Source organism: Notechis scutatus, chromosome 1 (genome assembly GCF_049901735.1).
Source record: "Notechis scutatus isolate UNSWTSFEM ecotype Mainland chromosome 1, rNotScu1.2, whole genome shotgun sequence".
NCBI classification, from domain to species: Eukaryota; Metazoa; Chordata; class Lepidosauria; order Squamata; family Elapidae; genus Notechis; species Notechis scutatus.
In genome coordinates this window covers 289,169,176-289,185,086 of record NC_142009.1, presented here as the reverse complement: position 1 = coordinate 289,185,086, position 15,911 = coordinate 289,169,176, and the positions used below count along the sequence as shown (strand labels likewise).

The 15,911-nt window shown below is 40.1% G+C and overlaps 1 protein-coding gene, 1 long non-coding RNA gene and 1 other non-coding gene across 7 annotated transcripts in view; 2 read left to right on the top strand and 1 right to left on the bottom strand.

The window, feature by feature from the left end:
• The window catches only part of SLC25A21 (solute carrier family 25 member 21), a 306,437-nt gene that overhangs the window by 253,889 nt on the left and 36,637 nt on the right, over positions 1-15,911 (top strand). The window lies entirely within an intron of this gene.
• Positions 11,168-14,641, bottom strand: LOC148133424 (uncharacterized). The gene is made up of 3 exons (XR_015747390.1): positions 14,561-14,641; positions 13,447-13,540; positions 11,168-11,248 (listed from the first exon to the last, which is right to left on the bottom strand). It is a non-coding gene; the product is annotated as an uncharacterized LOC148133424 (long non-coding RNA).
• On the top strand, positions 11,225-11,331 carry LOC113410162 (U6 spliceosomal RNA). Its single transcript, XR_003370629.1, has one exon. It is a non-coding gene; the product is annotated as a U6 spliceosomal RNA (small nuclear RNA).

The window sequence follows — 15,911 nt, the reverse complement described above, 5'->3', positions numbered from 1 at the left end:
CAGTTTTCTGCTGTTAATGGTGGGCCTGAGCTGCTGCTCATCTCTTGAAGCTTGGTGTCAGGTGATCAGCAAAAAAGGAATGAAGTCCTAGGAGTCAACGCATCACCTGCCAAGCTCAGGGTATCACCCTTCTTTGACAGAAGTTCTTTGTTTAGGATTGTTGGCAATTGCAGCCGTTTCCAACAAAAGATAAGAACCAGCCTTCTCAGGTAATGTCCTCGATCACACCCGATGACAGACTCTTCTTGCATGCAAGTTTTTTCAGGTGCTCTGTTTGTTCAGTAATCCTTCAATGCCAAACTTTTCTAAATAGTGAGCGGGTCCCATTGGTAATGGACATCAGCCATTAAGCTGTTAATATTTGTCATATATCCGATTACGGCTTTGTTATTCCAGCATGATGAATGCTTGTTCTGCTATGAAAAAGATAAAGAGCAATACATTTAGCAGGATTGCAGAGTTGTTGCAGCTTTAACCCTGGATTCCAAGTAAAATGAAATGAATAGGTGGATCTGCATTGGCGATACCAGTTCTTCCTCAACATGCCCTCTTTTGTTTTATAAACTCTTTTATAAACAAGTTGCCAGCATGAGATTATTTCATTCAGAAAGAGAGTACATAGTTATGTCAGAATTGTAATAATAATACTATCATTTTCTGGCACTAGTTTATTTTAATGAATTCTGCTGATCTCACCATGTAATATGAAGTCTGGCTCTTTACCAATATAATATATAATAATTTCATCAGAATGATGGCCCTCATTAATAGCATAGTTTTAGCCATCATGCTTGCAATCAAGAGGCTAAAAATATGGTGGCAGAGGGAGTCGGTATGGTATTATAAATTAATAAGGGCTGAAGACTTTCAGACCCCTAACAGAGTTTAAATTCCCTTTAGCTTCTTAAATATGTCCTATTTTATTGAGGGTGTATGTGTTATCCGTGGAATTTTTATTCTGGCTATGATCCAGTGTGATTTCAGGAAGCTAGTTATATACAGTAATGACTAGTTCCAGATGTATATATCATCCCCACCCATAATGAAAGTTTGTCCAGGTGGCACTTATGTGAGCATAGCCATCAGAGGGGAATATGACTTATGCACATGGATGTATATATATACATATTTATTTTCTGAGGTTCTCGCAGGTATTTGTATGTGGATCTTTGGTTATTCGGGTTTTCTCCCGCGTAAGATTGGAAGTATCTAGGCAACGTTTCGATGAAGTCTCATTCATCATCTTCAGGCTCTTCTGTCTTCAGCTCTGTGCTTCTCAGAGTGATTTTTTTTTAAAAAAAAAAACTGAAATGCTTTAAAACTGAAACGGCTGTGAAAGCCTGACTCACAGACGAACACAATACAGAAGCCTGATGATGGCAGATGAGATTCTGCCGAAACGTTGCTACAACTTTAAAAGCACAACTATAATGACGTGGAAAATACCTGAACAAAGCTGAATACCAGTATATATATATATATATATATATATATATATATATATATATATATATATATATATATATATATATATATATATATATATATATATATATATATATATATATATATAATAATTATATTATAATATATATTATACTTATATATTATATTATATGTAAGTTATATAGAATATAACTTATGCACATGAACCTTGCTGACTCAAGGTCCTAGTACCTTTGAACAAGTAAGGAAGATCAACAAAATATTTGTTGCATCACAAATACTGATTTTTTTAAAAATCCCAAATTTTAAATCATGCACTGCTGTTATTCACAAGCAACACCTTGCACAAGCACACTTGCACCTAATTGTGTGCATGAGTGTATGCATTTTGTATAATTTTGCACAGATATTGTGATAAATCTCTGCATATTCTAAGGAGATAAATGGATTTATTTATGTTTAAAGCAAAAGTTAATGTAAACATAAAAGACCTGAGAATGGGTTTCTTCATTCATTTTACTTTAAATTTTAAATGTTGGACATATTCTATAGTTATTTAATATATAAAGTCCAACAATATTTCTAACAAATTTTCTCTGTACAGCTAAGAAATTATAAGAGGAAAAGGCCCTATTGCGTATAGAGGAGACCATTTATATCAGGGGTTGCCAACCTTTTGGACCTCAGGGACCACCAAACTCATAATTTTAAATCCTGCAGACCAGAGACCCTGGGAAAATCCCAAAAAAAGTCTGCAGGAAAATTTCCCACCCCGTTTTCCTATTGATCAATCATTCTTTATTTGGGATCGCAAGATACCGTCTCCAGCTCCGTTCTCATGGGAAGAGAAGGAGAGAGAGAGACACAGAGAGACTTTTGGCTTCATGCAAAGAAAGCAGCAGAAGCAACAGAAGTCTTTCTTTCTCCCCCCAAACTCCACCAGAAATGAGTCTTTGTGAGACTTGTCGTGCCGGCACAGCCTCTTGGAGCAAGATGCCTTGCAGGGTCCCAAAGACTCATTTTTGGCAGAGTATGGGGGAGAGAAAGAAAGACTTGCTGCTTTCCTTGCGTGCAGCCAAAAGCGGAAGAAGAAAGAAGTGGAAAGAAGCAACCCAGTGGCCAGGCAAGGCGCATAGGGCGAGTAGGACAAGTTCTCCCCTCCGCTCTTTCCCCCCTCACCTCACTTCCTTGTGTTGTTCTCAATGCAAGTGAGGTAAGCCTTGTGTTCCCGTGGGCCATGTGGGTGGCACAGCCTTGTGTTCCCACGCAGCCTGGATTAATTGCTATGAGGGGGCTCTGTGGACCACCAAAATTTTCTCGTGGACCACCAATGGCCCCCGGCCCACTGGTTGGCAACCACCAATTTATATGATACTAAATAGAATCTTCCATTATGACTAATTACAACAACAATTTCTGAGTCAAATTAATCTAAGATAATAACATAAAATCGGGTGGGATTCTACCAGTTTGCACCTATTCACTAGAACTGGTTGTTAACATTCTAAGCAATTTGGAGAACCGGTTGTTAGAAGAAATTACTGGCCTAATCCTGTAAGGAAGGCAGGAAGGAAACATTCTGGTGTTGCTTACAGAAACTGCCTGTCCGTTTACCCTTATTACATTCTTGGCAGGACTAGACTTCCTGTCTCAGGAATGTCTCTGGAGTTTTTTCCGTTCCTTTGCTGGTACTTTGCTTGTGTGGAGTGACCATTTAAAGTTACAATGGCACTGACAAAAGTGACTTATGACCATTTTTCACACTTACGACTGTTGCAGCACCCCCACAGTCATGAGAGGCAAGGTGAGGAGATGCGTGCCTCGATGTGAGTGATATTGAGTTGGCCACACCCAGCCAATAACATGACCACCAAGCCATGTCCACCCAGTCACATGACCACCAAGCCAAACCCACCACCTAAGCCACGCCCACAGAACTGGTTGTTAAAAATTTTGAATCCCACCCCTGCATAAAACCTTATTTCCTTAACCCTCAGAACAAATTAGTTGCTGTGTCCAAATATTATAATTATATTTATTTAACCACAGTCCCAATCTTCCACCAAGCATTTAAATATCAAGAGAAAGTATTAGGTAAATTCTGTATCATCAGTTTCTTATTTTTTTATTACTACTGGAGAAAACCAGCATATGGTCAAAATGCATTTGGTGTTGGTTATATATGAGTTTTTTCATGTTTATTTGTTCTGGAGATGCATTAAATACTTGCTTTTAATTTTTGTGGTTGTAGCATTTGTTGGATGTATTTTTATAAAGTGATTCTGGAATTCATGTATTTATTCAGTTCATATTATGTATCCCAACTTAATGAATATTTTTTGTTCTCTTTGCTGGATTTTAATTCCAATTATGTTTTTCCTTTGGTTTAGAGGACAAGAACAAGGCACGCTAAGTTGTTCCACAAATACCAGAATTATCAAATCCCTGTGTCTCAAAAATAAACTCTATAAAAGAAGTACTTTCTTAAGACACTGAATGTTATTTCAAGCAATCATTGCGAACAGTTTGTATCTCTTCATTTATTTTTAAACTTAGTTTGCTGTCTATCCATGTTCATTGATCAAGTTGGATTTGTAAGTTTCAGTAGAAGTTTGAAGACTTCCTGGAAATTCTGAATCTTGAATTTAACAATGTCACCTGTTTGGTAACGCATATTTTGGAGGGACTCCTGTGTACTATCATTGGACGGTGCTGAAGTTCCTAAAACAAGTTAGGGCTTGCAGAAAAATGCCTTTCCATACTGAAGAACATTGATTGATTTCTCTGTTTTTCCAGTGTTCAAATGTTTCTGGTTGCCAAATATACTTACTGTATGGCAGCCTTAAGGGCTCTTAGTTTATTCAGAAAAACCTGTTTGGACCAAGGCTTTTTGCTAGCAATTTGCAAGGGATTGAGTCCAGACTGAAGGCTAATGTGGCTCCCCATTGGAAGATTCCCATGCTGCTGTGCCTTCCCAATTTCCATTGCAGAAAAGCATAGGAAATGCCAGGTCTTAGGAAGGAGGGAGAGAGAGGGAGGGGTGAAGCTGGGGATGAAAATATTCTATCCCAAGTGACTGTAAAAATAATGCAATACTGTACCGGAAGAATTTTTTCTAAAAACAACAACAACTGGAAAAGGGGATAGTCCAAAAAAAGGAAAGAAAAACAGTTGTATTTGTTTGTTTGTTTATTGGATTTAAATGGCCAACCACTCACTCTCAGTGGATGGCTTACAAACAATAAAAAGCCCAATATAAAAAGGATAAAAACAATAACCCCCACCCCCATTTTTTTAAAAGTACATTCCTGTCAGATTTTAAACTGGGGATATACTGCACATCAAGCAAGTATCATTAAGTCAGAGAAAAATCCATCAGAGAAGCCACAGCAGAAGAACTGCTGGCAATGTGAGGGCAGAGGGTGTCCTTGGCTATGTACTCTAGCCCACTGTCCCCAACCACCGGTCCCCAGACTGGTACCAGTCCATGGATCATTTGTGGAAGAATAAATAATCGTGAAACTGGTCCCTGGTTCGAAAAAGGTTGGGGGCCACTGCTCTAGCCAATCAAACGGTCAGGATACACCTAGAAATACTAACAAAGTGCAGCAGGAAAAGTGAGGAGCAATTCCCCTGTTGGCAAAGTCCAGAAAGCTACATTCAATTCAGAGGAGAAAAACACATGCAGATTTCACATTCATTGATGGGCTGAAGATAAATAGAAGGTGATGATGTTCTTCCTCTCTGAAACTGATTTGTACTTATGACAGGGCAATCTGTTAGTATAGATGTGGCCTAAATTTCACCATCCATCCAAATAATGGATATGTAATGGGATACCTTAGTGAATAAGCAAACAATTTAATAAACCTATTTGCCTGTAGGGAAGATCCACAAATAGAATCTAATTCCATTTTTTCTCAAACCATTTCCTTTGTCATTAAACTATTAATGCTGAATCAAAGCTAGAATCACAAAGAAATACTCACTGCTATTCAGAAATTATAATCTGTGTGCAGAGATTATTACCACACATTGAATTACAGATATGGGATAATTCACAGATGATAGATTTACCCACTTCCATTTTGCCATATAGCAAAAGCAGAAAAGGTGCTTCTAAGTGCTAGATAGTAATAATCAATGCAAAGAAAGACCAGCAGTTTCACTTTTCCACATGTACAGTAAATGTTGTGGGGGCATTTTTACTTGCCAAATGCAGACTGTCAGAAGTCATGGTATCAACTGAACAGGGAAGGCATGATCGACTCAAGACGTTGGGAGCTAGGGCAAGTAGAGGAGACCCACTGCATCAATTAAATTTATTGACACCTTATTGAAATTTTACCTTGGAGTTCATTAATATATATATATATATTTTTTTAGTTTCAAAGGGATTAGCATGCTGTGCGGTTTCAATAACAGGATGGAAAGGAATGGGGATTGTTCCTTAGTTAATTTTTGTTTCCTGTTTTGTCATGTAAGACTTAATGTATTCACAAAAAGATAAATTAAAACCAGAAACAATTATCAATATAAAGAAGGGTTGTTTTTCGTATCAGTTTTGTCTTTCTTGTATACTAATTTCCCATGATATTTTCTTTGATATGAAGCCAGTTTATTAAAAAATAAATAAAGGGCAAGAATGAAGAAATACATGGGAATAGAACTTAATCTTTAATGTTTTGATCTTTAATCCACCCACTAAATTAATGGAATGCAGTGAAACAAAGGAATGTTGGAGCATTCCTGTAGTCTACATATTTATGTATTTGCCTCCTTTACAAATATTTTATGTAAAAACTATATTTACTTGGCCATACAATCTTCTTGAACATGACATAATTAAAAGACTTCTGGGTTTTATTTTATTGTTTTTAAGAAGGTAGAGCTGCATTGGTCAGAAAAGAACATCTGCTAGGGAAAGTTAGAGCAGTGTTCTTCATACTTGGCAACTTTTAAGAGCTATGGACTTCAACTCCCATTATTCCCATATAATAATAATTCCCATTATTTTTATAATTCTGGGAGATGCACATCTCTTAAAGTTGACAGGTTTGAAAAAAAATTGATTTAGGGGGTCCCTTTTAGTCAGTTGACTGTACATTATACAAAGTAAATGGAGGGCACAAATGGAGAAGCCCCCTATGGAAAATGGGAGGATACTTCTCACCCTTATTTCTGTATGTTCTCCTAAAAATCAGGTTTTTTTTAATTAAGAATGCAAGCGTGTTTATGCTTATTCTCTTCTATCCAGCCTGGCATTTTGAACTGATAAACTTTTAGCTTGCTTTAAGTTCCCTCATTCATTGCTTTGTTTTCAGACAGAACTGAAGTTGACTACAACTTTGGACATGGCTCTCTTATTTATTTTGGATTTTGACTTATTTTACTTTGGATTCTTTGTGGGAAATGAATGATGTGTTTGTGGTATACCAAAAGGAAAACAAGGGCTTTGCTTATGCATGTGCTGCTTTAATGGCTATTCAGCTTTCACCTGGGTAAGCAGAGTGACTTCTGAAAAGACAGTACTAATGTACCATTTGTCAGATCCAAATTTCAAAAAACAGCAATGTTACATGCTAATCCTAACCATATGAGCCAGCTCCATTTATCTTAGGAAATTTATTTCAATGGAATCATATTTAAGATTAAGGTAATTTACAGCTCTAGGGTCTCAAAACATACAGGAAAAAAGAGAGTTTGTCATCTTATATTTTTGCCCTAGGTTTATTATTACCACTAAAAACAAACCTTGCAAATTCTGAAACCCTGAAATAATGAAAAATCTGAGGTCATACCTGAACCAGAGATGCTTATTGCTAGAGTCACACAAGCACCAGCTATATTTGACTGTCTCAATCTATTCCAAGTTAGTAATCTTTGCTCTAGTAACTATGAGGTGTTCTTTTCTTAGCATTCATCAATAACACTGAAATAAAATATATATCCATCATTTAGCTACTATCAAAAACGGCATAAAATTTAAACATATTTACTTACTCAAATCCTATACATAGGACATAAAACCACGGTATAAAGAAACTCAGAGTAATGCTAACAGGTAACAGCAACCAGACACAGAACTGACAATGAAGATATTGAACTGATAAATATTGTCTCTTTTTTTAGGACTGAATATCAACAGTAAATGAAACAACCATCAAGAAACACACCATACACTACCATTTGGCAGGAAAGCAAAAAAGGCATTGGAAAAAAATGCTGTCATGTCTATACTTATAAATATCAGAATCATGCAGGCAGTGGTTTTCCAGACTGACTTTGAAGTTGTAGGATAAAAAGAGTATTGATGCTTTTAAATTTTGGTTTTGGAGAAGATTCATGAGAATCCCATGGTTAGCCAAGAAAGTAAACATATATATCATAGAATAAATCAATCTACAATTCTCAGTCTAAGCACAAATCACCAAACTCAGGCTATTACATTTTGAATGCATTATATAATGACTAGATCTCTTGATTCTGGGAAGGGTGGAAGGAAAGGGAAGAAGATGAACTCAATTATAGCAGTGATGGGTGCACAATTGGAAGACCCGGTGGGCCAAATTAGTCAAGGATCATCCTGGAGAAGACCTAAAATATGGTCCCTAGAAGTTGATACTGACTTGAGGGCACGCAGTCAGCCAGTCAGTAAATCAGAAGAATATGTAAGCAATATGTTAAGTAAAGAGTTATGGGAAAGCATTTTCACAGTTTGCAGAAAAATATGTTTGTTTTGTATACTGGGTGTGGATCTACTGTTTAAAGACAACCAGTCATTTATCCATTATACCCTGATGAGTATAATAAAATTAAGACTAGAATTCACAACTACTGGTTTCCTAGTGTCATCTACTTTGAAGGGCTGACGTGTATACATGGTTTAATGTATTGTGCAAATTCAGCCAGTTGTAGGTTACTCAGAGTTACATAAATCATACTTAATACGATGTGTGATATGATAGGTTATCAGATGTTCTCAAAAGGAGGACGTATCTTCCTTTTTGTCTTCTTGTCCTCCATTTGGCAGGCAAGCCTTAAATTCAAATATTGCCCAGCTTATAGAGTTTCTCCAGATGAGCTGTTCAGAGCATCCATTGTTTGGGATGATGCTTCTGTCGCTCGTTTGATAGGCTGGGCTTTAATTGAGAGGATGCTCCTCCTCCACGGGACTCCTCCCTAGCGTCCCCAGTTTTTGCTCAGCCTTCGTGGATATAGGCAGCTTAATTTCCTTTCCCTTGGCTGGAATAGCAAAGGCTTCAAAAGGAGACAACAAAAAGGTTTGCTTTTAAACTCTAAACAACTCCTTTAAGGCTTTTAGTTTCAATGAGTCAAGCAGCTCCCTACGGTATATAACTCGAGCCAAGGGAGCTCACCGTAGCTTCAGATAATGATCTCTTGCCCCCAGGATGATCGGAGGTGATAAAGCCTCAGCTGCATGGCTGAAATTTCACATTTCTTAGCCCGTACCATTACAATCTTTTCAAGCTGAGACGCTATGATCGCCGCCGCCCGTGCCCGAAGGGAGAGGCTCCATTTTAAAAGGGTCTGAGGCTTTTTCTCTCCCCTGGGAACACCGTCTGGGGTAGGGGCATCAGCGCCCATCTTTTTATTCAAGGGCAAACTCTGCAGTATCGACCCCCCACAAGTGCTGCTGAGCCGATTTACCTCATTACGCGCCTAAAGAGATAACGGCTGGCACCATTGCAGACTCACTAACCATGCGGTAGTGATCTGCATTTTATTTCTGGAGCTGTGAGGCTTTTCCTTCCCCAAGCAGGGGTCTCCTTTCTGGAACCTGAGGGAAATCACCCTAATACATATGTGCGTGTATCTATATGTGTGTATATATGTGTACATATATGTATGTGTGTGTGTATATGTGTATGTATATAGATATTCAGATATAATTATTCTATTTTGGACCCTTATTCATTAAGGAAGAAACTGTTGGCCTATGCCCTCATAGAATTAAACAGCAGCACCACAGCGAGCACCAAGGCCTGTGTCCGCCTGTGCAGGAAGCTGTCGCAGGCCTACATCTTATTTCAACAATTCCTCCTTTCTAGGCCTATGAGGTGTTCCAAATTTGGCTAATTCAGAAATAATAATATTAATAACAAAATAATAATAATGATAATAATAATAGGAACAAGAATAAGAATTCAATATTCTTACATAAGATTATACAAAACTGGGGAGCATTGTTTTAGGGTTCCCTGGCCATTGCTGGTTCAGGCCCCTCGGCGTGCCAACCGCCCAACATTTCAGCCTCATTAACAGTAAAATTTAATAAGCGGTCACAATGGCAAGCGGCAGTAGCTCAAGAGCCATGTCAAATTCTCAAAACAAATTGAAGCATTCTAAGTGTACCTCCTAACCAGCAGAAAAAGACGCTAACATGAGCCATAAGGTACTAGAAAAACACATGAAGAAGTTCATGTGGGAGGATGAAGAAAATTCTCACACCTCATCTCCTCCAGGCCTACTTTGGCTCCAATCCCCCTCTGCAACCACCCCTGGATCTGTCTGTGTAATCCAGATGCAGAGCAGCTGCACAAGATCAGGTAGCCCATCTAGATCAATACAAGTGACTCGAAGTGATTCTCTGGCCACATTGCTCCAACAGTGGCCAGATTCTATCAAGATGATGACTTACCGGAAAAGATCCCCGCAAAGATGAGACTGTGGATGGAATTAGCAATACGCCAATATATCTCTGTGAGGGTGCAGCATACTGCTCTGGCCAACAACAGAGCATTCCTTCTGATTGGAATTCCCTATAACTCCGGTCACTAAGCAGGACAGAGCATCATTACCCTTAGGTATCTCTCCACAGGAGATTCTGTAGTTTCAGATATACTCCCACAAGGTATATAGAAGAAGCAAGGGCTATTGATCAGGCGGAGCCAGAGGAATCTGAGTTCTCCTGCTCAAATTCTCAAATTCTAGTTAGATTCGCATCAGCTCACAATAAGAATTCCATGGCATTATCTGTTGAGAGGCTACTTCCCCTCACAAGGATCTCTCCGTGAGGGTCCAGGGGACATTTATGCCGATTACGGACCTCTTTCTGAGGTTGACTATTGGGCTTCCCTTTTTAAGTTGGCAGCCCTCACAGAATTCTAGCAGCACAGTAACAGTGAGCGCCAAGGCCTGTGTCCGGCTGGGCAGGAAGCTATTGAGGGCCAGTGACTGCAGGATCACCCAATTGCAATACAGGTCCTGAAAGGTGTTCTCTATTTGGCCTCACAATTTGATTCCATATTCAGTCATCTAATTATGAGTTTGGTAACAGCACAACAATTTATGTTAGTAGCTGTGCACAGATATAACAAAAATATTATCAATAATAACAATATTAATGATATCAATATTATTATGAATAATAACATAATAAATTGAATTTACCAAAAAAAGGGGGGGGGGTGAGAGCAAATATCAAGAAGATTCCCTGCCTCTGTTTACATCAGTCCTCTGAACCAGTCAACAGTCCATTAATATCTCATACACATATAGATATATAGATATAGATATCTCACCTTGTGAGCTTTAGGTCAGAATCTTCAAGGGCAACCAAAAATACCCCCAGAGGACAATAAACCAACTCAAAGTAGGTCAAAACGTCCTAGAGAGACCTCTAAGGCAACAAAGGATGCCAAGAGATGCCAAAATACGTTAGATAAGCATATCTTAAAAAACAAAAAAAATGTATGAGGGAGGTTGAACAGAAGTCTCAGTCCTCTTCCCCAGCCAGGCTGGTCCCAGTTCCAGAGTGCTCGCTTCAGCAGCACATATACTAAAATTGGAATGATACAGAGAAGATTAGCATGGCCCCTACACAAGGATGACACGCAAATTTGTAAAGTGTTCCATATTTTACCTTGCCTCCATCCCTGGATCTCTCAACGCCATCCAGGAGAGCCTCAGAGGGACCTCTTCAACCCAGGCCTTCAGCAGCGCTACTTGCTTGACCAACAGTTGTGGGACCATGCCAGAATTCCTCCTCCCAGAGGATATCCCTGGCAAATTGAAGGCCTGGAGGGACATGACAACTTGAAGAGGCATCGCAGCCGGGGTACAGTAGAAGTTGATGGCTAGGCAGCCTCCACAATCTGACCTCGATTCTCACTCATTACCAGCAGGTACCTCCTTCAGGGGAGTATTATATAATCCTGTTACACATTCACATGATGCACAGGATGAGGGAGAACTAGAGACCAGATGGAACAGGTTGAGGAAGGGTCTACTCACGATAGTGACCAAAATCTGTCAGAGGCGGATCCCCTAAATCAGGGGGGCATGTCAGACATTGAAGGCATTAAGCCAGACCACCGACCTTCAGGTCTGTTTTGCCCTCAGACTTTTTTCAAGTCTCTGTTGTTTCAAAAAAAAACACAACCTACTGCCTGCCTTGATATTCCACTCCCCTCGGCCCAACAATCGTTACTGTAAGGGGGGGTCAGATGATTTCATCTTCTCCCAACCAATAATGTAAGAGGAAGTCATAACTGTCCCACAGAGGTTCTTGGACCTTGTCCAGAAACAAGGGGTCTCTTCAGTGGCGTATACCCCTCTTACAGGATATGATAGAAAACTTTTAATTTGGTTTTCTGATTCTGCTAAATTTCTCATCACCACGATAGTAGATAAAACAATAATGGCAATTATCATCCTCCTCTGCAATTCCAATGGAAGCAGAAGAGGCTCTCAAGTCAAAGGATATACAGCAGTGATCCCCAACCTTTTTTATGCCGCGGCCCGGTATCCCCAACCTTTTTTATGGCGCGCCGGTACAGCATAAGCTGGCACGCCATCTTGTTTTGATGAAAAAGTGCTTCCGGTGAGCTTTCTACCGGAAAAGCTCACCGGAAGCACTTTTTCATCAAAACAAGATGGCGGCGCCCAGCAAACCAGCGCCCGGGTAGGACTTGTTCCACGGACCGGGACCGGTCCGCGGACCAGTGGTTGGGGACCCCTGATATACAGGGTCGAGTTGTCTCCATGTAGGGCATGTCGATCTGATGTGAGGGCCATAAGAGCGGAGTCGGCTGCAGTACCCTTTTTTTTTACTAGATTGTCTCTCAGGTTGCTCCACCATCTGAGGGAGATTATCTCAAATTCCAATATCAGGGCACACAAGGACGCCGCAAAACTCTATTAAATTATCTGCTCGAGCCAGGGTATCTCAGGTTACTCCTCGCCTACTGCTATGGCTCAGACATTTGCAAGCAGATATCACACAACTAATGGAAGCTTGCTTCCTCCCCAATATAGGGAGATAATTTGGTTGGTGGTGCCCCTGACTTATTTCTGATAGAGACTAGAAGCAGAAAATAAGTTCCTCTCTTTTCATGGACCCCAAAGTAGTCCTTCCCAGCTTTTTGGAGGGTTCCTTCATTCCCTCTACCAGGGACTTTTTCTCTCCAGACTCCAGGGACCGTCTGGACACATGAATCACCAACAGTCAGATAGTTTCCAATCTGGAGATAGATACTGAAGGGGAGGGCAGAGCAAGGAACATGAAATAGAGGTCTCCGCGGCACAACATAGGCCTCACGACTGTGCCCCTATTGGTGGAAGTCTCAAGCCTTTCACGGATAGATGGGATGCCTCTACCTCTGCTTCCTAGGTTAGAGATATCAGAGGATTAGGCCTGGCTATAGAATTTCTATCCTCTCCCCGGAACCTTTGCATTACTTGCCCTCTCTCTGGGAATCCTGTTAAAGGGAGCGTGATGGAGACAGCTATTGTTCATTTATTGGAGATCCAGGCAACCAACCTGTGGCACCGGATCAGCAGGGGCAATTTTAGTTTTAAAATGACTTAATCGATCCATAGTTCATAGGAGGCTTAATATGAGCATACTGAACTCCATACTTCTGAGCTTCAGAAGGGGCGATTTTCTACCCTCCATTGACTTAATGGAGGCCCATCTCCACATTCCAATTAGATCCTTACATAGCAAACCTCTTAGTTTTTGTTATAATACTCAACGTTTTGAATACATTGTACTGTCCTTTGGGTTGTCATCTGCCCAAGGTTCTTACGAAGGTTCTGATGGCTCTGGTTGTCCATCTCAGGGGAACACCTGTTAGATGGCAGGGTTATTTAAATGACATTTCATTATTATCTTGTTCATATAAACAGGCAAAGGGGAGGCCTTAGCATCAGTCATCACTAGGAGAGACTTGCAGTCCATCTCTCATCACCCACGCATATGCAAGTTTCTTGCACGGGGCTACAATCTTACGGCCTCCTGTAGTGCATTGATATCACATGTGGGACCTCAACAAGGTCCTTACCGCACTCAAGAAAACTCCCTTTGAGCACATGTAGACCATGCGTCTCCATTCCTAATGTACAAGGTGGTTCTCTTGGTTGCCATTACATCGGCCAGTTACATCTTGGATCTAGTAGCCTTGTCAGTTAGACAGGGGCTCTGTATTTTTCACACAGACAAAGTGGTCCTTAGTCCAGAGCCATCTTTCACCCATAGATAAATTTTGGTTTCCACAGACCATAGGAACTGATACTGTCGCACATTTGTCTGAAACCGACATAAAATCTGGCACAACAATGCCACAATCTAGATGTAAGGTGAGCTTTCTGCATATATTTCAACCACATGATGTGTATTAGGAAACAAAGGTTCTCTTCGTTTCTTTTCAATCACCCACCATTGGGTGCAAGACCTCTTCCACAATGACCAGTAAGTGGCTGAAAGCACAATTCCCAAGCCCTATGAGACACAGTCTCTTCCTGTACCCAGGGGCATCACTGTTCATTCAACCTTTTGAGCGCAGCGCACATGCAATGTTGACAACATGGGCCACATAGCAATTGGCCAAATAGAAAAAAATTTACAAGGAACGCTGTGACAACATGGGCCTCACTATTGCCTTTTATTTAGAAACTATTAGAATGATGTCTTCGCCTCTGCGGAGGCTGCCTTTGACAGGAGAGTGTTACAAAGGGTCCATAGGGACCAAGAAAAAGGGGAATCCGAACCAGATGGAAGCCCTCTCGTAGGACACGCCAAGCTTTGGTATGTCCCAAACAATGGATATGCTCTGAACAGCTCATCTGGAGAAGGGACGTTAGTACTTACCTGACACGCCCTTTCTCTGTGAGCTGTGAAGAGCATCCATCCCCACCCTTATTCGTCTGGTGGGATGCTATTCCGGCCAAGTATTAGAAAGGGTGAAGGAGAAGAAATATTTCATCACTTCGACTTTGCCAAAACTGGGGACACTAGAGAGGAGTCCCGTGGAGGAGGAGGAGCATCCTCTCAATTAAACCCCAGCCTATCAAACGAGCGACAGAAGCATCATCCCAAACAATGGGTGCTCTTCACAGCTCACAGAGAAAGGGCATGTCATGTAAGTATCAATGCCCCATCTCTTCCTGAGCAGATTCTCTCAGAAGTCCAGTGCTTTCCTAATAAATGCTAATCACAAGTTAACAAGCTGTATGCTGTGGCCTTAATTAGTTGATTAGTAGTACCCTGTAGAGCCTTAAGCCCTTAATTGATAAGAGCTTAATCAGTTACATACTGATTTTTTTTTTGCCTCCCAATGGTCTCAATTACATATTCCTGTAATTGAAAAATCAGTCATTCTGATGTTGGAAAAGATAATTTCATATACATTAAGTCAAGTAATTTTTTTGTTTTAATTTTTGTCATGGGTCCAGGAAAGTTAAACAGTGTGTCCTTTTTTCTAATCATTGTGTGTCCTCATTTGCTGTTTAGATATCTGATAACCCTACATATGCTGCCTGTTCCTTTGTTCCTTTTTCCAACCCTAATTGGATCCCGTGAAGTTGACTGTGTGGTCTTTGCAAGCTTGTTGCAAAATAGTTTTCCTGTATGTATTCTGCTCATGAGTATTAGATACAGGTAGTCCTCGACTTACAACAGTTCATTTAGTGATAGTTAGAAGTTACAATGGTGCTGAAAAAAGAGACTTATGACCGTTTTACACACTTACAACATTGCAGCATCCTTGTAGCCATGTGATCAAAATTCAGATGCTTGACAGGTTTCCATTTACGACAGTTGGAGTGTTCTGGGGTCATATGATCCCCTTTTGTGACCTTCTCACCAGCAAAGTCCATAAAGAAACCAGATTCACTTAACAACCGTGTTACTAAATTAACAATTGCAGAATAACTCTAGAATATTCTATTTCCCTTTGTGGAACAGGCTGCTCTGGAAGCAGTTTAACAGGAAATGAAAGTTTCATATGTTTAGAACACATTGAGCAGCTTCTAGTTTAGACAATTTACTTCTGCAAAAACTACAAAATGATATTAGAATGAGATTGGGGAAGTGTAAACATTCAGAAATATTGCAGAATTTTCCATTCTTGAGTTGAATGGTCTATATCCCTAAGTTTTATGCTTTTTCTAGGGAGATATTATAGTACTTGTTCCAAAGATATACTTGAAATGTGAACAGG